Here is a 23,248-nt window from a genome sequence, read left to right as displayed (position 1 = left end):
GCCCATGATTTGTGTCACTCCAAGAAGACCAATTATTTTGTGGAATTAGAGGTGATTAGGACTAAGTTAAGCCTCAAAGGTTTTTATAGCGATCCCGGTTGTCCCTTTACTGTTCTGTTGTATTCCGGACTCGGTTCCGTGATGTTGGTGGTGGTATACCTTGTTGTCATCCTTTAATTCCACTTGATTGAGTTTTAGGATGTATTGGGCAGAGTTGTTACAGGTTGGTTAGGCTTTGGTTTCAATTCTTTGTTGCCCAGTTTTTAGGAGGTCCGCTCGAGCGGGTCTTCTTGTGCTCGAGCGGAGATTGCACGCTCCCAGTTTTTCGTGTCCCTGCAAAACTTCTGCAGGTGTGATTTTTATGCTCGAGCGGTGGCGCTCGAGCGGGTACTTTGGCGCTCGAGCGGGTAGTACCTTTGGGTGTAACTTCTGGGAGGGGGAAATCTATGCTCGAGCGGACTGGTTTTCGCACTCGAGCGGATGTACTTTATTCTTGTGTCTTAGCGCTCGAGCGGGCCTTATTGCGCTCGAGCAGACCTAGTTTTTTGTTCTTGATGCTCGAGCGTTGTGTTCTCCGCTCGAGCGGGAATGTCGTATATCAGTTGGCAGTTGGGCATTTTAAAATCACTTTTTACATTCTCTCTCTCTCTCTTACTTTCTAAAAAGACATTTTGAGAATTCCTTTCTCTAGAAACTCCCTTCTCTCTAGGGTTTGATCTAGTTAGAGTGTTTCCTTTTCCTTCGGCCTTTGTAAAAGTTGGGTTGATCGTCGAGGGCTACACTTTGATCCGAGAATATTGAGTTTTGGAGCACGTTGAGTTTCTTCATCTTCTTTCCTTGAGCTCCGAATTTGAGGTAGGGATTCCTACTCACTCTTATGGTCTTTGACATAGATTTTTGGTTGTTTTGATAAAGTGTTGAAGTTGGGTAATTTTGGGACTTAGGGTTTCAAAATGTTGAAAGAGGGTTTTGTTATTTTGATTTCAAGAATGTGTATTTTGAGTTTCAAAATAATGATATTATTGTTGGTTGTTGAAATATAGACCATTGGGTCAATATTGGGAATGGGGTAAAAAACCCTAATTGGTTGTATAAATTAATTGGTATGATTAATTTGAGAAAATGGTGGTTATATGGAATTGAGTTGGAAATAATGAAATTAGCTCATTATATGGTTGAATAGTGGAGTTAGATTTATTAATCGCTCACTTTTGAAAACATTGATATTTTATCTGTTGGAGCTTTTATTATCTGTTTAGAAATAATTGCTTAGGCTACCGGTGGAGGGTAGTTTTGATTGTTGTAGACAATGCATGATGATTAGGCAAACTAAAACTAATCAATTGGATATGTCATAGAGTATGACGGTTGATAGAATACATTAACGTTATGTATTGATTGATTGTGTATATGACCTTTGTGTATATACATTGTGTGTGTGGGAGGAGATAAGGGATGTACTCCACGGTTTAGGGGAAGATAGGGGATGGACCTCTAAACCGGATGTTGTTTGGGAGGAGATAGGGGATGGACTCCACTGATACAACTCATATGCTTGTCAGATAATGTGTTGATATAGCTCGTATGCTTATCTTTGGAAGTGTTGATATAGCTCATATGCTTATCTTTGGAAGTGTTGATATAGCTATTATACATATCTGTTGAAATGTAGATACAGCTTGTGTGCTTATCTGTTGAGATGTTGATACAACTAGTATGTTCATCTATTGTAAAAATGGGAAATGTTTAATATGAGTCACTGTCTCATATAAGTGGTTGGCCAGGTTCTGAGCCATTAATGTAAATTGTGAAATTGATAAGAAATGGAAATTGAAATGAAACATGAACATGGTGGTCATGAAAATGGAAATGGGTTATGAATTGGTTTATGAAAATTGAACATTTATCAATTGCTAATGTCTTAGTCATTGCTCATACTGTGTTTAGCATATCTCTACTGGGCGTTGGCTCACCCTTTATGGGACATTATTTTCAGGTACAGGTAGTATGCCACCTCCAAGGACATAGCTTAGATGATGATGAGAGTTGAAGACTCCTTTTGTTTATTTTGTTTGTATTACATGTATATCAAGCCAAGGGCTTATTTTGTATAGAGTTAGTACTCTTCTTTTGTGTAACCAAGTGTCGACTTGGAAAGCTGTAAGCCCATAGGGCATTTGCTTTTGTTGTTAACATGTAATACAATGTAAGAATTACTCTGATGAATAGAAATGGTTGATTTCTTTTATATCAATGCATGTTTAAAGTAATGGGTTTTATGTATTATTTTGAGGGCGTTACAGTTTTGGGCCTGGTCCAGTCCCTGTACCTTGTGGAATCATTTTTTCAGACCAAATGAGACCTATTTTGGGACAGTCCAAAGGTGGTTCTTCCTCTCATATGCCTAAAATTACAAGCCAAATATCAGTCAAATGTTGTTGATAACCTTCGGAAAAGAGACAATTGCAACCAACTTTCGGTTGGCTGCAGTTTACAAATTTACAGAATTTCAATTTCATAGTTGGTCAATGGTTTTAAAACTAAACAGGCGGAAATCGAACCGACCTAAACGCAGTTATACACGTGTTTCTATTGGACTGCTTTAACAGATTGCATCCTTATCACCTCGTCTCTGCATCCCAGATTTGTTATTTTTGTGGCATTGATTGAGTAGTTGGATATTTACATTTATCTTTCAACATTTCAATTGTCTAAATGCTGACTTCCAAGTTTCAACGTAATTTAGATCTCACTTATCTAATTAAATGTTGTTTAGATCTCTCAAATCCCAATCTCTTCTCTCTAGTAGATGAAAACTTATCTAATAAATTCTTTGTGAATTGATTACATGTGCAAGAGGGTGGCTAAGGAGCTTTAAACTTTGGCCCTCTCTTGGTTTAGTGTGGCTTGGGTTTTGCTGGCAACTCTAATGCCTCGGTTGTTGAAGCGGGAAAAGGGTGGGGAAGATTAATAATTGCATTATTATCCATCTTGGCTTTGATGTGGCTTATTTAGTTAGCAGGATAGGAAACATAAGACAATTGGATAGTACCGAATATTTCTTGTCTTTGCCCGGTGTATTGATGTACCTTATTTCTAGTATTTTGTATATTTGGGATCTGATGGCCAATGTTACATGGACTCTTAAAAATATATCAAATATCTGTTTCGGACACTTCACACTTGGATTAGGGTTTGAGATGCATCTCACACTTGCAATTGAACACTTCTTGCGAGAAACTAAATTGGATTTTATATAAATTTTCATGACCGTTATGAGGGTGAAGTGCCACTTTCCTTCTCCTATCTCTTCATCTTTGCGTTTTACTGTTCACGACCCTTAAAAGTACCCTTTTCAGCTGCTAAACCCTAGCTTATCAAGTACAAACCATCCCCAACCTATTCCCATACCTATTAGCTACTAATTTAATCTTAAAATCCACAAATCAGTGTTATCCAGTCCCTTTGATTGCACTATCTCAGAAATGATGCAATCTGCAAGTTATAGAAATCAATTCAATTTCACACTCTTCACAAACACAAATCTTTCTTTTACCTCTTACAACAATAACCCTAGAAGCTTTTCAAGACCAAAGACCGGACCCGTGCCCACAACTGACACCCATAACCAAGAACATGTACACCATAGGTCTAGACCAAGAATTTGTAGAGCTTTTGGATATGCAAGAGCATGTAAAGTGCCTTTTGGCTGTGGCATCTTTTCATACACAAGAAGCATTCCCGTGGGGGCCCCGGTTTATAAAATTGTTTAATTATCAAAAAAAGGAAATTTGAGATAAAGAATTGAAGGGTGTAAGAATAACCCCAAAATTTTGTCTTCAATCTCAAATCACTACCTTTTGTTGCAATTTTTGGAACCCTTCAATCCCCATAATTTACCACCAATCCACCCTTCAAAAACCAATGTCACCCACCCAAAGCCTATTTTTCAGTTGCCATTTATTAGCCTTGGGTTCACTACTAGTAGAAGCAGTTAACCTCATCTTGTCCTACATTGTAGGTCATTAACTTATTTTGTTACTTCACGCTTCTCTTTCTCTGTCTTCCCACTACAGGCCTTACAAGGAAAATTAGAAGGCGAAAAAAGCTAGTTGTTATGGCACAAAGCATCCAAGTAACAAAACACCCAGCAACACGAAACAATAAAAATAACAGTAAAAAACGTAACAAATATTTTCTAACCTTTTGGGGGGGGGGAACACATTTGTTTGTTGCAGCATGGGCATGCTAGGACTCCATGACTAAGACAACGTATCTTCTGTAAGAAAACATGTCAGAAACTCGCAAACCATTTTTGGTTCTTTATAATTACTTAGGAAGCAAAAGTAAGTTTCAATTAGAACTCAATAAATCACCTAATTGAGTCTCTATGTACTTGTCAGGGGAATCATAGGAAATGAACCTGTACAGAAAAAGGGTACTCCCAAGAGTTAACTAGCCATTCAATGACATAAGTAACTTGAATTTTTTCCCATGGATAGGGTTATACGTTAATAGATATATCATATTAATATGTATGTTAAAATGAATTTTTGTTATCAGAGACGAACATGAGTAACTTTTTTTGTTTGATGAAAACATATTCATGTTTGATCATTTTGGACTCAATTCCTATCCATGGAGATTTTCTACCCCTTATGCTCTCGATATAATACTTCTCACTCTGCAATATGCTTATAGTCAGATCAGAATTTGTTACACTAATCACCAGTTCATATATATTCAAAAATTAAAAAACCAAAAAAGTTAAGATAAGTACAAACTAGAATTAAACATCAAGAAGATAGGCAAAAAACCGATAAAACGTTAAATGTGAAACTATTGAATTGTCCCAAACTAACAACAAGAAAGACAGCGTGCAAAAATTAACAGGAAAACAAATACTAGACTTATTAAATGTGAAACTGTTGAAACCTGCTATATGCGCTTTAAGCCTAAAATAAATAGTCTCGACCAAATCATTTTTGCCATAATAGTCTCTTTACTTCCTCAAAACACGGCGAATTGCTGCAGTACTTATCGACGTTGGTTCTAGCATCCAATCTGTAGCTCTCATAGCTAAAAAATTCACAGCCTAGTTTTTCTCTCTACGATGTAATCAAACTTCGAATTCTTAAACTCTTTAAGGGGTAATCTCCTACAGGTATAAAAATGCTTTAGTGCAAAAAAAAAAAATCTTTGCAAGACTTCTAAATAAAAATATATAACGAAATAATTCATACATGTAGAGATCGTAATATTGCACGGGTAATTTGTCGCCTTTGATAACTTTAATAATGAATGAGTCATCTAATTGTATTAATATCTATGAACCCATATTGTTGAGCTAGAAGGAGGCTACATTTGGCAGCTTTTAACTCAGCTTCGTAGCTGTCGCATACACCTTTGAACCATATAACATGTATACTTTTAATCGTACCCAAATGATCTCGGAAAACAACCCCGCTGAACCATAAACAGCCCCACCTGTCCTAATGAATGATGCATCTAAGTTAATTTCATTTCAATCCATGAGAGGAGGAACCCAAGTAAGCCTACCAATTGGTTGTTCTAACTATAGAATATTAATCAGACTTACACACTAATTTTTGAACTTTAATAAATTCCTCGAAATAGCCATACTGATGAGGACCCAATTTCAAAAATATGTCCATATACTCCTTCATGGAAATGTATATGGGTCTTTTGAATTTCGATTATAATCCGTATAAAATACGAATGTGGTAAATTCTTTTTTTTCGGAATTGGTTTCTTAAACTAATCTCAAACGGGATTGATATACAACAATCCATATTTCTAACCAAAAACCTAATCAGAAGTCTTATACAAAAAAAACCCGCTTTGAAACCTGCAAAATTAATTAAATACTAACATCAATTTTTAAGAAGATATATACATAATAAACATAATAACTATCATTATAAGAATACTCCTCTTCACTTGCTAACTGATTCAACTGATTCATGTCATTCAAGAGGGATGATCCAATAAGTGAGGAGGTGTATGCATATAATAAAAAGGGTTATTGTCATTGTTATGTATGTATCTTCTTGAAAATTGTTAGTATTATTTTTTTAATTTTGTAGGTTTCAAAATGCAACCTTTTTGTATAAGACCTGTGATTAGTTTTTTAGTTAGAAATAGGGATTATTGTATGTCAACCCTCATATGAGATTAGTTTGAGAACCCAATTCGAAGAAAAGGCATTTACCCCACCTCCGTACTTTATACGGATTACAATCGAAATTGACACAGCCCATATACATTTCCGTATACATGTATATGGACATATTTTCAAATTTGGGTCCGCAAAAGTATGGCCATTTCGAGGAGTTTATTAAAATTCAAAAAATTAGGGTTTCGAATATGATTAATACTTTGCTCTTAGAATAACCAATTGGTAGGGTTATTCAAATTCCTCCTTCCATGGATTGGATCAAAATCAACTCAGATATATCATTCATTAAGACAGATGGGACTATTTATGCTTCAGCGGGGTTGTTTTGCGAGATCATTTGGGTACAATTAAAGCTATAAAGCTATACGGCTCAAAGTTGTACGAGACAGATACAAGCTGAGCTAAAAGCGGCCGAATGTAGCCTCCTTCTAGCTCAACAATATCGGTTCACGTAGATATTAATACAATTAGATAACTTGTAACGCCCCGAAAATAATTCAACATGAACTACCCACATTATTAAACATTCACTAAGTAATGACAATAATGGCTCCATCTTCACATATTTAATCAATGAGTTTAGTACAAAGGTTCCACATGCGGTATACATTCAACACACAAAAGAACACATGAATCTATAGCATGTGAAGCATCTAGTCTCAAAACAATAAAATGCCCTTAAGGGCTTACATCTTCCAAGGCAATAGTCCGGTTACACAAAATGGTCTCTCGGACCCATACACGTTTAGCCCTTGGCTTTACAAAATTCACAACAAAAATAAGAGAACTATTTATTCTTCACAAAAATATCCACGCTCTCAATTCGGTGGGATCACCACATCTTTACGTGCACCAAAGTCCCATAGGGGTGAGCATAAAGCCCAGTAGAAAATTCTCACAAAATTTATACGGTTATGCAATTCTCAATGTGAATGCAAATGCCAATGCCATACAATACCCTTTTTTTAAAGAAAATTTCATTTCATGCTCTTCTCAAAGATTTCCGTTTTTCAATAAAAGCTTGCAACCTCAACACATTTCGAAACTTCCAATTTTAATCAATGAGGGAGGTAAATACGACACTAGTAATCCCTAGGCTAATGTCTGCAAGTAGACTCTACAAGTTCTACCAAACTATCATTTTTACCGGTATTAACCGGAAGGCTCGACACCTACCCGCGCCGTTTTCTAGACTTTCACCATGGACACTCATGCCAACTTATAAAGATTAACTACACCCCCTATCCGGACTTATCACGTATTTACACCATGCCACATTTCCATGGTTCTTATTTATCATCTTCTTTCATGAAATAAATATCTTCAATCGAAATTTACAATGCAAAATAATAATTGTATGAATATGCAATGCCATGACCTTTCCATATCTCATAACACTTCTCTAATTTTAAATGTCTTCACAATAATGCCAACAATCACAATTTCTATTTCCTTTCTTCATTATTCTTTCACAAGAAGACTATGTGTCATCAACGCATAATTACCATTCTACATTCACAAGTCTCAACAATCTAATCTCTACATAACCACAAGCAATGTTTTTCTAACATTAATTTACCACGTTTACAATTCTCACAATTTCATAATGCACACACAATTGTCAACTTATAACCATATATCACCATAGCTTTAACTATAGTTTCTAAACAAGTTCTCCATTGCCATAAGTCAAAAGCTTTCCATTTTTGCAATCACATTATGGGATTCACCCACATTCATCTTTTTATCAAAGAAAAGAAAGAATTCCATGGGCATTTCTATGTTTTCCAAAAATCCCCAACTTCTAGGGTTTTCATTCAAAAACCAACATCTCACCATTACCATGAGATTTAAACCATCTTTCAAAACTCCCTTTCTCTCTCTTCATTTAGTGAAAAATTAACATCAACACAACAACCTCACGGAAACTTTTAAAATCAACATTTTATGTAGCAAAACATGTATATATGACTCAAGAAATCCCTACCTCAAGACTTAATGATAATGAGAGGGAAACCCTAGCTTTGATGGAAGAGTCTTCAACTTTCCACAACACCAAGAGGAGCCACAACTTGGATCTTCAAAATTTATGAGAAATGATGATGATCTAGACCTAAAGATTTCAAGAATCAAGGTGTTTTAGTGTTTTGGTGAGGATTTCTAGAGAGGAGGAGAAAATACGGTTTAGAGTGAGAAATGATAACAAAAATTCATTTTAAAATACATATAAATACGATATTATACCTAACATAAAACAGAACAAGAGTCATTGGAGTGACAATCATATAACAATATAGGGGACGTGATTTCAAGAGGTGGCTCGTACGGATTTTGGTCGGGTGTTCGAACATCCAAATCACCCAACCAAACCCCATTGTGGACGGGGAGGGGACTGGCTAGGGGACTTTAGGAGTTAGTGCCCATGATTTGTGTCACTCCAAGAAGACCAATTATTTTGTGGAATTAGAGGTGATTAGGCCAAAGTTAAGCCTCAAAGGCTTTGGGCCCGGTCCAATACCTGGACCTCGTGGAATCATTTCTTCGGACCAAATGAGACCTATTTTGGGACAATCCAAAGGTGGTTCTTCCTCTCATATGCCTAATATTACAAGCCAGATATGGGTCAAATGTTGTTGATACCTTGGAAAAAGAGACAATTGCAACCAACTATCAGTTAATAGATAATCTCTAGCTCTAATTGCCAAAAAAATCACTGCCTAGTTTTCATCTCTAAGATGTAATCAAGCATCTAATTCTTGAACTCTTTAAGGGGTAATCTCTTATAGGTACAAAAATGCATTAGTACAAAGAAAAAAATTTATTTGCCGGACTTTTAAATAAAAATATATAAAGAAATAATTCATACATATAGATATCGTAATATTCCACAGCTAGTTTGCCGCCTTTGATAGCTTTAATAATGAATGAGTCATTCAATTGTATCAATATCTACGTAAACCCATATTGTCGAGCTAGAAGGAGGCTACATTCGGCAGCTTTTTACTCAGCTCTGTTGTTATCGCATACACTTCTAAGCCGTATAACATATATAGCTTTAATTGTACCCAAATGATTTCGGAAAACAACCTTGCTGAACCATAAACAATCCCACCTATCCAAATAAATGATACATCTGAGTTGATTTTATTCCAATCCATGGGAGGAGGAACCCAAATAAGTCTACCAATTGGTTGTTCCATGTGTGGAATATTAATCATACTAGACACACTAATTGTCTAAACTTTAATAAATTCCCCGAAATAACCATGCTGATGCAGACCCAATTTCAAAAACATGTCCATATACTCCTTCACGGAAATGTATATGGGTCTTTTCAATTTCGATTATAATAAGATGTGGTAAAAGTTTTTCTTCGAATTGAGTTCTCAAACTAATCTCAAACGGGATCAATATACAATAATCCATATTTCTAACTTAAAAACTAATCACAGGTCTTATACGAAAAAGAACCATTTTGAAAACTACAGAATTAATATAATACTACTTTCAATTTTTAAGAAGATATATACATTCACTTATTAACTGATTTAACAGATTCATGTTATTCAAGAGGGATGATCCAATAAGTGAGCATTCATATAATAATAAGTGTTATTATATATATCTTCTTGAAACTTGTAAGTATTATTTTTTTTTAATTTTGTAGGTTTCAAAATGAAACCTTTTTGTATAATACCTGTAATTAGTTTTTAGTTAGAAATAGGGATTATTGTACGTCAACCACATTTGAGATTAGCTTGAGAACCTAATTCAAACAAAGGCATTTACCCCACCTCCGTAATTTATTCAGATTAAAATCGAAATTGACACAGCCCATTTATAGATTTTCGAATTTGGGTCCGCATGAGTACGGCCATTTCGAGGAGTATTAAAATTCAAAAAATTAGGCTCTTAGAACAACCAATTGGTAGGGTTATTTGGATTCCACCTTCCATGGATTGGATTAAAATCAACTCAGACATATAATTCATTAAGGCAGATGGGACTATTTATGCTTCAGCTGAGTCATTTTCCAATATCATTTGGGTACGATTAAAGCTATGCGGCTCAGAGTAGTATGCAACAAATACGAAGCTGAGCTAAAAGTTGTTGAATATAGCCTCCTTCTAGCTCGACAATATGGGTTCACGTAGATATTAATACAATTGGATAACTTATTCATTGTTAAAGTTATTGGCCCATTTGGTGTAGCTATTAAAACAGATTATAGATTATAGCTTAACAGATTATAGATTATAACTTTAATCAGAAGCTATTAATCTATTTGGTGTTGCTATTGGATTATAGATTTAAGTTGCTGAGTAGTGTTTGTTAAATAAGCTGTGAAGTAGCTTTTTCAATTAATTTTTATTTTTTGTTATTCACTACTTGTCTACATTTCTCATAAAAAATAATAATAATAATCTATAACCCATTTGGGTCTTTTTTTATTTTTTTAAAAATTAAAAAAATAAAAAAATTTAAGAGTATAACCGTAAATTAACATATCCACAACAGAAGCTAATAATCAGAAGCAAGGGGTGAGCAGCTTCTCAGAATCAGCTTTTTGAGTAAAATAAGTTGTTAGAATCGAAAACTGTTTGAAATAAGTTTAAACAAACAATCCAATTAAAGGCGGTGAATTACCAGTGCAATATTACGATCTCTACATATATGAATTATTGCTTTATTTATTTTTATTTAGAAGTCGTTCAAATGATTTTTTTTTTCTCTTTTTACCTATAGGAAATTACATCCTAAAGAATTCAACAATTACATGTTTGATTACATCCCTAGAGACGGATACAGGCTAAGAATTTTTTTGCAAGATTGGATGCTACAACTAACCTCGAACACTACTGCAACAATTCACCGTGCTTTTGAGAAAGTGAGAGACTGTTATGGTAAGAATAATTTGGCTGAGGCGACTTACTTTAGGCTTAAACCGCAGATAGCAGGTTTCAATAGTTTCGCATTTAATAAGTTTAATATTTGCTATCCTGTTAATTTTTGCACGTCGTCTTTCTAGGTGCTAGTTTGAGACAATTCAATAGTTTCACGTTTAACGGTTTATCGGCTTCTTCGCCTATCTTCTTAATGTTTAATTCTAGTTGTACTGTACTTAACATTTGGTTTTTAATTTTTGAATATATATGAATTGGTGATTAGTGCAACTAATTTTCATCTGACTATGAGCATACTGCAAAGTGAGTAGTATTATACCAAGATCATAAGAGTTAGAAAATCTCCATAGATAGGCATATAGGCCAAAATGATCAAATATAAATATGTTTTCATCAAACAAATAAGTTACTCGTGTTCGTCTATGATAACAGAAATTTATTTAAAATACATATAAATACGATATTATACCTAACATATAACCATATCCGCGGACAAAACAGAACAAGAGTCACCGAAGTGAAAATCACATAAAAATGCAGGCTAAGAAACACGGGTGCGGGTATGGATACAGGTACGATACGGGTACCCCGATACGGCAAATTTTATAAAAAGTAGGGTAGGGTGGGTTATTCCAATTTTTTATTTTTTTTAAAATTTTAAATTCATAGCTAAACATCCAACATACAAATTGAATTCAATAACATAATTAAAAAGAGAAATTACAAAAAAAGAGGAACATCAAAAAAAAGGAGTACAAAAATCTAGAAAAAAAAAATGAAAAAAGAAAATTTGTTTTCAGTTTTTTTTGATAACATGTGAAATGCTGTGGGGGGCACCCTCCATATTTGTGTAATAAAAAATATGGATGTAATTCCCCTATTTTTTTTATAAGTATATCAAAGAAAAAACATTATAAACAAAAACGTTTTATTACACTACACCCATCAGCTTAATTAAATTTTAATATAACTCAGCACAAGTTGTTCACATTGATTCAAAAACCAATCTGTTCTAGTAAGTTTGTTTAGCATGAAAGAGTAGGGAACAACAACAAAATTAGTTTTTTCTATACAACACATATTAGCAATGGTAATTGAGTTTTTAATTTCTTGCACAAAAAAAAAATTATAATAATAATAATAAAATTTGTCCATGCAATGCAAGGGGTTACCTATAGTTAAAATTATAAAAAAACAATTCTCTATCTTTTTCCTGCAAAAATTTCATCCTAATAAAATGTTTATAACAAAATATATTTTCCTTTCCTTCCTTTCCTTTCACATTCAAACAAATTTTCTTTCTAATCAAACAGAGCCTAAAACAAAGAAACAGCTTAACAACCATTACAACAGAACAAACCTCTCATTCCAACAAACAGTCTAAAAAACCAACTGAATATATTAATATACGCATTCAAACGCAAAAAAAAAAAAAAAAAAAAAAAAAAAAAAAGAAAAAAGATTGAGATTCAAAAGAAAGGGCATGCAAAAATAGAACAGCATTCAAAACCCTAGAAACGGAGGGAAAAGAGGGAGTACCTGACGAGAAGAGGACTTTTCATTAGAGTGGAGGGGGTCGTTTGCTGCCAAGGATGAGTACAAAAATCTGGAAAAAAAAAAATGAAAAAAGAGGAAACAGAAATCTGGACAGAACAGAAATCTGGAAGAAAAAAAATGAAAGGAGTGGAAGAATCGAAGATGGACAGAACAAAGAAAAAAAATCTGGACAGAACAAAGAAAAGGAAGAAGAATCGAAGAAGAAGAGGAGGAAGAATCGAAGATGAACTTACCGGAATGTGATCTTTGAAGGAGAGAATCGATTAGCACCTTCGATTAAACCTCTTCAATAGCTTCGCAAGGAGTTCTTCAGCTCTTGGGAGTCTCTCTGTGTTTCAAGAAAAAGAGAGACAATTGAATAGAGTAGAATCCTAATTCTAATTTGTTTCATGTTTTGTTTATTACAAAACTACCCCAAATTTATATAATTTTTTTAAATAGACCAAAAAACTTGCTCCGGTACCCTTTAATTTGTAAAAAATCTTGTTTTGTACCTCGAAGTACCCAAAAACGTACCTGTGGCGTACCCATCACGTACCCATCATTATACTGATTGTATAAAACGAACCCGGTGAGTTTTTGGCGTACCAGGTATGCGTACCTACACCCAGTAAGTACCTGGTATTTGTACGGCAATATTTTTGGAGTACCCATGCTTCATAGAATGCAGGACATGCGATTTCAAGAGGTGGCTCGTACAGATTTTGGTCGGGTGTTCGAACAACCGAATCACCCGACCAAACCCCATTGAGAATGGGGAAGGGTCTAGCTAGGGGACTTTAAGAGTTAGTGCCCATGATTTGTGTCACTTCAAGAAGAGCAATTATTTTGTGGAATTAGAGGTGATTAGGCCTAAGTTAAGCCTCAAAGGCTTTAGCCCTGGTCCAATCCCTGGACATCGTGGAATCATTTTTTCGAACCAAATGAGGCCTATTTTGGGACAATTCAAAGGTGGTTCTTCCTCTCATATGCCTAAAATTACAAGCTAGATATGGGTCAAATATTGCTGACAACCGTGGAAAAAGAGACAATATCAACCAACTTTCGGTTGCCTACAGTTTACAAATTTACAAAATTTCAATTTCATAGTTGGTCAATGGTTTTCAAACTAAACAACAGACGGAAACCGAACCGACCTAAACGCCGCTATACACGTGTTTCTATTGGGCTGGTTTAACAGATTGCATCCTTATCACCTCGCCTCTGCATCCCAGATTTGTTATTTTTGTGGCTTTCATTGAGTAGTTGGAAATTTACATTTATCTTTCAACATTTCAATTGTCTAAATGCTGACTTCCAAGTTCCAATGTAATTTAGATCTCACTTATCTAATTAAATGTTGTTTAGATCTCTCAAATTCCAATCTCTTCCCTCTAGTAAATGAAAACTTATCGAATAAATTATCTGTGAATTGATTACATGGGCAAGAGATACTCAGCTATTGTTCGGTGGCTGAGGAGCTTTAAACTTTTGCCCTCTCTTGGTTTATTGTGGCTTGGGTGTTCCTGGCAACTCTAATGCATTGGTTGTTGAAGAGGGAAAAGTGTAGGGAAGAGAAATAATTGGATTATTATCCATCTTGGCTTGACGTGGCTTATTTAGTTAGCAAGATTGGAAACATAAGACAATTTGATAGTACCGAATATTCCTTGTCTTTGCCCGTTATATTGATGTACCTTATTTCTAGTAATTTGTATACTTGGGATCTAGTGGCCAATGTTTCATGGATTCTTAAAATATATCAAATATCCGTTTCGGACACTTCACACTTGGATTAGGGTTTGGGATATGTGTCTCACACTTGCAATTGAACACTTCTTGTGAGAAACTAAATTGGATTTATATAAATTTTCATGACCCTTCTCCTATCTCTTAATCTTTGCGTGTTACTGTTCACCTGCCTCTAACGTGCCATTTTCAGCTGCTAAACCCTACCTATTCCCATACCTATTAGCTGCCACTAATTTAATCTTAAAATCCATAAATCAGTGTTATCCAGTCCCTTTAATTGCACTATTTCAGAAATGATGCAATCTGCAAGTTATAGAAATCAATTCAATTCCACCCTCGTCTTTTTCACAAACACAAATCTTTCTTTTACCTCTTACAACACTAACCCTAGATGCTTTTTAAGACCAAAGCCCAGACCCACGCCCACAACTGACACCCATATCCAAGAACATGTACACCTATGAAGCACGGGTGTAGGTACGAGTACAGTGCAGAACGCTGATACGGCAAAACTCAAAAAAATTATGATACGAGTACGGTTGCTGTACGCTGATATTTTTTATTTTTTTTAATTATGGTTAAAGGATCCAATGTACGAATTAAAATTAAATATCAAAACTAAAAAGAGAACTACAAAACTAAAGAAAGGGTGAGACCAAAGAAATATTTTCGAAATCATTATTTTTGCTCATCAATTTACTATTTTTATAGGGTGAGACCAAAGAAATAACAGGAGACCAAAGAAAGATTTCATAAAGACAAGACAACAGATAAGGAACATCAACAATTAACATTACACAAAAAAGCACTTGAGTCAAAATCAAGATAATACTCTACTACATTTACACAGATCAATAATCTCATCCATCAAAATTGCCGATCTACAAGGGAAAAAAAAGAGAGAGAGAGAGAGAGAGATGAAGAACACTCACTGGAGGGAAAACAAAGAAAGGAACAAAGAAGAGGAAGACCACTTGCTGATCTGCAGAAAAAAAACAAAGAAATGAAGACGAAGACGAAGAACACTCACCGAAGGGCTTCGTTTGATTGCGTCGCTGTCGCCGAAGGGCTTCGAAGTGAAGAGATGTTGCTGTTGCTGAAGAAGAAGAGGAAGAAGACAAAGCTTTCCATTCTCTTTGCTATTGCTAAAGTGAAGAGATGCAAAGAAGGGACAAAACCTAGTGTATAAATAAAGGACATAAAAGCTGAAATTGTGTGGGAACTTGAGTATAGCTGTCAATCCCTATTAATTTTAGAAATTTTAAAATTTTTATTATATATTGTATATAGGAGTGGGATTCACATAATATAGGTCTTAGGTAAATTTCACATTCATGTAAAATATTTAATAAAATTTTTGATAAAATTTTTAAGACCTCTAACCTTTTTGATCAATCTCATAGATAAAGGTGATAAGATAATATCAAAAGCCATCAAAATAGAGGGCTCTAATTTATGGGACCATTTGGGAATATTAATAAAAAGTTAAAAATCAATTTTTAACTCATTTTTTATCACATCACCTCTCACATAAATAAGTTAAAAAGGTCAAAAAAAAATTAAAAATCAACTTTTAACCATCTTCTTAAAACACCCCTATATAGTCGGATCAGATTGGCCAAATTTGAATTTTCCCTATTTGTTGGCCGATCACAAAATTGAAAAATCACTTATATTACAATTACAGTTGACTGTTGACATTTTCGAAACCAATCGTTCCTTAATCAGTTCAGACCGGTCGAGTTCGGCGGGTTTACGATTCTTATCCACAATTTTAAAATATATATATATATATATATATAACAATAATAATAATAATAATTTCCTTTTTAGAAGGCTCGGTGTTCTAAAGCTAACAAGCAAAAGTAAAGAAATAGTAAAATCTCAAAATTTTAACATTTAATTATGAATTAAATTAAGATATACTAATTTTATTACCAGGTACCATCTTTTTCCTTGCAACATATTAGCTTAATTCACACTCTGTTTGTTTCGGATGGAAGATAAATGCCCCCAAAAGGTGTAGGGGGTTGTTATTTTTGTGTAACTTGTTTGGATATTTTGACCAAAAATTTGTCTTTTTCCAACTAAAATTGTGTTTATCATGAAAATGTTTAGCAAACTAATATAAATAAGTTTTGAAAGATTTCTCAACCTCTACATAGAAGATTTGGGGAAGAGTAAACCTGGGTATTTGGTTGGAGGGATTAGAGGGTAGGATAGGACTTCATATTCATTTCATGTAATAGTCCAATAATGTAACCCGCACTAATAGTCCAATTAGACTATCAATCCCATAATTGTTGGACTGTTGTGTCCCATGGGAGCTGTGGGATACAAAATGGTGAGATAACTCCTCCTTCGGATTAGAGGGAAAAATGACATTTTTGACCCTTTAGATTATTGTACTTAATAAAATTAAATAAAATTTAAAAGTCTCAACTAAAAATTAAAATAAATTTATTTAATTTTTATTGTTTTGCTATTTATTTAATTTTTTAAAAGTTCTAGCCAAAAGATAAAATATAATTTGTAACTCATATTTAGTATTTCTATTATTTAGTAAACAATTCAAAAGGATAAAATAGTTTTTTGAGCATTTATGTTTCTTCATAATATCCTAAATAAGCATATGATTCAATAGAATAGTAATTCCCTAACTATGAAGCACGGATACTCCAAAAAAGGTGTTGTACAAGTATTGAATACTTATCGGATACGGATATGTGTTTGATACGGCGGCATAAGTATCGGATATGACAAATAAGTATCTGATTTTTTTTTTTGATTTTTTTTTTTTTAATTTCAGATATAAGAGGTATATACAAAGGATACTTGAGGGATACGGCAGGATACGAGAGTGATACGCCAAATAAATATTCATTTTTTTTAATTTTATTAAAATTATAAAAAAAATTAAAAAAATTACAAACGTGTCCCCACTCCGTATCCTACTTTTTTAGACGTCATATCTCATATCCGTATCCGTGTTTCCTAGTTTCCTGACATCTAATTCCATGACTAAACAAACATGGGATACATATCATTTTCAACAAAATAGTTCAGGAATTATGTATTCTAAGATTAATAGTTCGATAAATTACAATCCCTTTATCCAGTCCGTCCAAACAAACATGACCTAAGTTTATTCTTCTTCGATTAGACCAAAAAAAAAACATTTTAAACAAAAATAACAATTTTAATTTCTTGATACCTGGGTCTGTTGGTGAGAGAGAGAAGATCCAGAACGAGAGAGCCGTCAAGGAATAAAGCAAGAGAGCTTTTGATGGTCTATTTTTTTTTTTTTTTTTTTTTTTTTTTTAACTGTTGAAGAATATATTACCGTTGAATATATTGGATAAAAATGTGTTCACTAGTTTGGAACACCAAACCAACACTGCAAGTCAATTTTTTGGCTTTTTCTTCGGTACTTTTTGCTCTGCATTTCTGGTATTAAAAAGGGTAAAGTTAAGGATACCAAATTTTCTATAAAATAAATGATCAAATATCTCATATAGGTATGTGGTTCACACTTTTATGGATCTCACACTTATGTGAGACATTTGATCATTCATTTGGTAGAAATTTTGGGACCTATAATATTTTCCTTTTAAAAAATTAGATCAGAAACATATGTTTTGTGTTTTTGTTTTTCCTCCTTATTTATAAACTAAGATAAGACTAACTATTTATAAATCAAAAAAATTATCAAATAAGTTGTTACATTAATTTTTAAAATTTTTGTATATATAAATGAAAAACTGAAAATAAAATGGTCACTAAACGGACTCTTAATATTTTATTTCATTACAAAATTAAGGCAGCCCATCAAATAATGATTCACACCCATTAAAGACGTATTATTTCATAAGTTTAAATCACTCTATTTGATTAACCATTTATAAAAATATTTTTTGAATTTTTATATTTTTCATAACTTTTTTATTTTTTATTTTACTTTTTAAATATTTTAACAAAATTATTTTATTTTTTAGATCCACTTAGTCTCGATACAATTAAAAAATAAAATATTTGTGGAAAAATATTTTTAAAAATCATTAAATATAAAAAAATTACAAAAATTCAATACAAATTGTAAATTTTTCTTCAATATTTTATGTTTTAAGTATATATAGATTAGATGCATTTAAAAAAGAAAAAAAAATTGACTAAAATATTGAAAAAAAAAATCTAAAGACAATAAAACACCAAGAATAAAAACTCAAACTTGTGAAGTGACTCCATCTATAAAAATTGAGTTAATTACCAAAAAGTCCTGTCTACATATTTGGTGGTAGCTTAGGTCCTGTCAAAAAGTTTTTGAACCAATAAGTCCCATTTATAGGTAAAAAGACATTTTGCCCTTTAATCCCAAAACTGAGAATGTTCTCAATTTCAAAAATGAGAATGTTCTCAATTTTCGAAACAGAGAATGATTTCAGTATATAATTATCAAAACTAAGAAATTTCTGTTTGGCTTCTAAGAAAAGTATGGGATTGAAAAGAAAGATAATTCTGCAAACCTGACATATTAGATTGCTGAATTGAGTTTTTTTTTCATGATTAAAATTGAGAATACTATAAACTGAGAATATTCTCAATTCCAAAAAAGAGACTCAGTTACACAGTGACTTGAGTTTAACAGAGAGTTTGCAATTGAGGGAACACATTAGACAAGTTAATAAATAATTTCAGTCCAATACATCAAAACCCTTGCAAAAGGCACTGCAGCAGCAAGGACTTTGAAACACAGCAACACACGCATGAGCTGGACAGCACGCTACACACAAAGGGAGCGTGAAAACCACGCCAGAGCGACCCACCTTCATCATCCTCAACGCACGGCACCGGAAGAGCAAAAGCCATACCAGCACCAGAAGACACGGCACAAGCTTCATCCTCACCTCATGCCGGATCGGCAAAGATACAGATTGGCGGCCAAACTCTGGCGCAGCAGCTCAGTAGCAACTCAACACACAACTTTCGGAGCTCTAGCAAAATGCATCGTTGTCTTCTTCTCCAGCACCACACACCCAATCACAAACATGTATGTAATTTAACCCTAGACTCCTCCGATTGATCAAACAAGATCTACATCCAAATTCACACACACACACACACGCACACACACACTCACACACAAAGAGTTACAGGCATCATTGGTGTTACAGGAAGAAATTTAGATGATGGAATTCCAGTGCTAGTGTAGCGATGGTTGGAAGACGACCATCTGATTCCCAAATTTAGGTTTGGAAGGGTAAATTGGTCTATTAAAAATTAATGGGACTTAAAAGAACAAATAATTTTATATAGGACCTAATGGATTATAAATTCACAAAATGGGACTTGTATGTAAATGCTCCATAAAAATTTCTAGAGTCCCCACTGTAATCATCACCAGAAGGTTAGTATCAAAGAGCTCTCTTTTTTTCTTTTTCTTTTTTGTGTGTGTTTTTATGGATTTAGAACTGATATAGGTGAGAGTATTTTGGTGTTTTTGATGGGTTTATTACTAATTTTGATGGCTTTAATTCACATAAAATCCTTTTGAACTCTTGCTTTCCTAACTGAGTTCTCAAATCCATTTCTCTTTCTCCCATTTTATCTCTCCTCTTTGTTTGAATTTGTTCTAATATTTTCCCAATTTTATAGCTATGGCGGAGGAACACTGGCTTCAGTCGCCGGAGGGCCACCGCCTCTATACCAACAACTGAGGCTTCTTTGGCCCCCTTCACCGCCCTTAATCTTTATTTCAAATGTTATAGAGACCATTGTAACATTTGTCTGGGTATGTATATATACTGATATACATATCATGTGAACAAGTGTTTGTAAAAGCCCAAAAAGTAACAAAAGCCCATGCTTTCTTTTTAATTTTCTTCTTTTTTGACTCAATTTCTTGAGCATCCAAACAAATTTAAGTGAGAAATCCATGAAAAATGAACAAAAAATATATATGGATATATAGATACATACCCAGACAAAACTTACTAGATAAAAGTCAGAAATTGGTCTATGAAGGACTGTCAAAATGAATTTGAATTTGATTCGCACATGAGTTCTTCAAAGAAGCATCAATTGGAAGGAGGAAACAAAGAATCAGAGGGCAAGAAATGGGTAATTACCAGAATTACGATTCATGCTCCGTTGAAATCAATAACAAGAAGCAGAAGGAGAGAGAGTGTGATGAAGATGATAGCAATGAATTGACAACCTCGACAGTGAAAGAATCAAGGATACCAGAAGGAGGTTTTCGCAATCCATTTCACATGAGTGGGTTTTCGCAATCCACTCCATAGTTCATTTCTTGATGATTGCTAAGTCAGCCTAATCCAAGCGAATTACAACATGAGAAGCTAGGAACACAAAGAGAGTTTGAAGAATACTATTGTATTCACTTTGGGGAAAATGTACAAGTCTTGGATTGTGTATTGAAACAAATGAGCCCTTCTCCCATTTATAGGCAACTTAAGCCTTCTTTAGAATATTTCAAAATATATAAGAAATGAACTATGGAGAAGTTTCTCATGGAAGCTATCCTTATCCTACAAGAGGGTTCTGGAATTCTCTATATAAATATATTATACAAATGTGTACATCATTCTAGATGTATGTACAAGAAGACCATTATTTTCTCAAGTTTTCTAGGAGGTTCTAGAATCTTCTATTACCTTCATGCCTCCGATCTTTATTTAAATAGGGCTTCTGTTGTAGGAAAAGTAGCAGGTTGTGACAATCCGAACTCCAATTAGAGGAGCACACTAGCTCAATAGCCTATTTGACTATCTAACACAACTCATATTCTTCAAATCCTAAAGAAAAAAAAAAAACTCATATTTTTGAAAGTTTAGAATTTAAATTTAAGTTCATAAGGTTGGGCTTGGGTTGAATTTTCAAGTTTATTTATTCAATAAGCTAGGTTTGAAAATCGTTTTTAAACCCAACCTAGCCTAATTATTAATATATTTTACTTAATTTGTATACTTATTTAACGCATTTTTTAATTTAGGTCCCTACAAAATATTTTATATTACTTTAAGAACAATTGAAATATGTTTATTAGTTTTAAGGACACTATCTCTTTTTTGGAAGAAAAAAAAAAACTATCCTTAATCAAGATTTATTATTCCACCACTTTCAACCAAAATTGCCACAGCTACTTTAAGATCTGGATGATAGTACTAGTCGACTTAGAAACAACAGTAGCAAATTTGAAAGAGACAACAATGAGTTTGTAGTTGTGAATGACACTAAGAGATTGTTTGGCATGTGCTAAAATAAGACATGCTATTTCAGCACATTATCTTGTTTGGGTCACAATCATCTTATTTGGGTCGCATCACCTCTTTATCACATCAATTCAACCCCAATCTACATTTCACATTTTTTTTTTTTTGTTGTAAAAAGTCAAAAAGTGTACTAATCTAATATTTCCCAAAAAAACCTCTTAGTTCAAATATGGAATGTGACTGTGAATAGCGGCGATTTGTTTTAGATATGGACTGTGGTTGTAAACAGCAAGAGTAATAGTGATGGCAATGAGGAGATGATTGAAGCAGTATAGAAAGAGATACGCAGGGAGGCGTAATATAAAATCTATTAATTGTAGTATTTTTAGAGTTTAAGGGTAGTTCTGACCATTTATTTCAAAACGTTTTCATTATCTTATTAAAATTTGAAATTCAGAGACTAACTAATATGCAATCTTTCAATATTTTTAACTCTTATAGAAATATGTAGAGGAATTTATCTCTACTTTTTCCTTAATATAAGGGTGTTTTGGAAAGAAGGAAATAAGTAGTTTTTTTGAGCTTATTTTATGGCTTTTTCACAAATGCATTTGGGAAGTGCTAAATAAACTTCTTTTTTTTTTTTGGAAAATTATTATTATAATATGGTGTGACATCATTTGTTAAAATTCTAAAATTCACATTTTACCCTAATGCATATTTTTGAAATTACCATTTTTCCTTCCACTAACATTTTCCAAATGTAGGGTATTTCGGTAATTTCACAAGTTGGCTTATATCCATATTCTGGGAGCTTCTATTTACACCCCAAAAAGTAAGTTTGGCACGTCATTACTTTGAGCACCCCAATAATGAATTTAAAATTTTATTTATTTGTGTAGACAACCCAAATAATACCTAAAAATCCTAAAATCCTATACAAATATACTTTGTACACCCCATTACCAATAAATAGGGGAACAAAAATCGTATTTTGGGTCTTTGGAATTCCAAGCGACGAATAGAGATTTTTTAATAGCTTATGTATATGGCCTAGTTGACGGGCTTGAGAATTATAATTTATATCAGGGTTGGGCTTGAGAGGATGATATAGGCCAGATGTTTGAGCTAGATGGGCTTGGGTAGACACAAAATCCCTTATTAAGTAGTGTCAGCTTGGCCCAAATCCGGCAAATGATCACCCCTACTCAGTGTCGAATCAATTGGGAAAATCAACTTACAAAAAACGATGAACAACAATTTAAAACTTACTTTCTTCACAAAAAATTACTTGAAAACATCTTTTTTATTGTCCATTGTTGATTTCAATATGAAATAGAATGCAAAAATGTTGAATTAAGGCAAATAGAGTCTTCCAAAAAAAAAATAAAATAAAGGCAAATAGTGTTTGGTTAGGGTTAGGTATGAAAATCCATAGTGATGAAAGTAGGAAGAGTAGAAAGAATAAATATTGACGCTGATAATGAATGAGGTGTCAAAAATACTTTTAGTTGTTTGTTTGGAGGTATTGGAGGGTGGGATAAAATTAGAGGGTGGTATAAGATTTATATCAATTGTTTTGTTTTCCAATTTTGCTCCGGATTAATAGTCCCTCCGCACTATTAGTC

At 33.6% G+C, this 23,248-nt stretch overlaps 1 protein-coding gene and 1 long non-coding RNA gene across 4 annotated transcripts in view; both read right to left on the bottom strand.

Annotated features, from left to right (window-relative positions):
• Window positions 1-23,248, bottom strand: part of LOC114272162 (uncharacterized) — a 60,055-nt gene that overhangs the window by 5,603 nt on the left and 31,204 nt on the right. The window lies entirely within an intron of this gene.
• LOC114272179 (uncharacterized) lies at window positions 4,199-13,012 on the bottom strand. Of its 2 annotated transcripts, none has more exons than XR_014366219.1 (4): window positions 12,894-13,012; window positions 12,643-12,746; window positions 4,377-4,423; window positions 4,199-4,279 (listed from the first exon to the last, which is right to left on the bottom strand). It is a non-coding gene; the product is annotated as an uncharacterized LOC114272179 (long non-coding RNA). The 2 variants fall into 2 exon arrangements; XR_014366218.1 differs by having other exon boundaries at window positions 12,643-12,709.

The sequence above is a fragment of the Camellia sinensis genome, chromosome 4 (assembly GCF_055761805.1).
Source record: "Camellia sinensis isolate YWXY chromosome 4, ASM5576180v1, whole genome shotgun sequence".
Taxonomy (NCBI): domain Eukaryota; kingdom Viridiplantae; phylum Streptophyta; class Magnoliopsida; order Ericales; family Theaceae; genus Camellia; species Camellia sinensis.
This window is presented reverse-complemented; position numbering and strand designations above follow the sequence as displayed.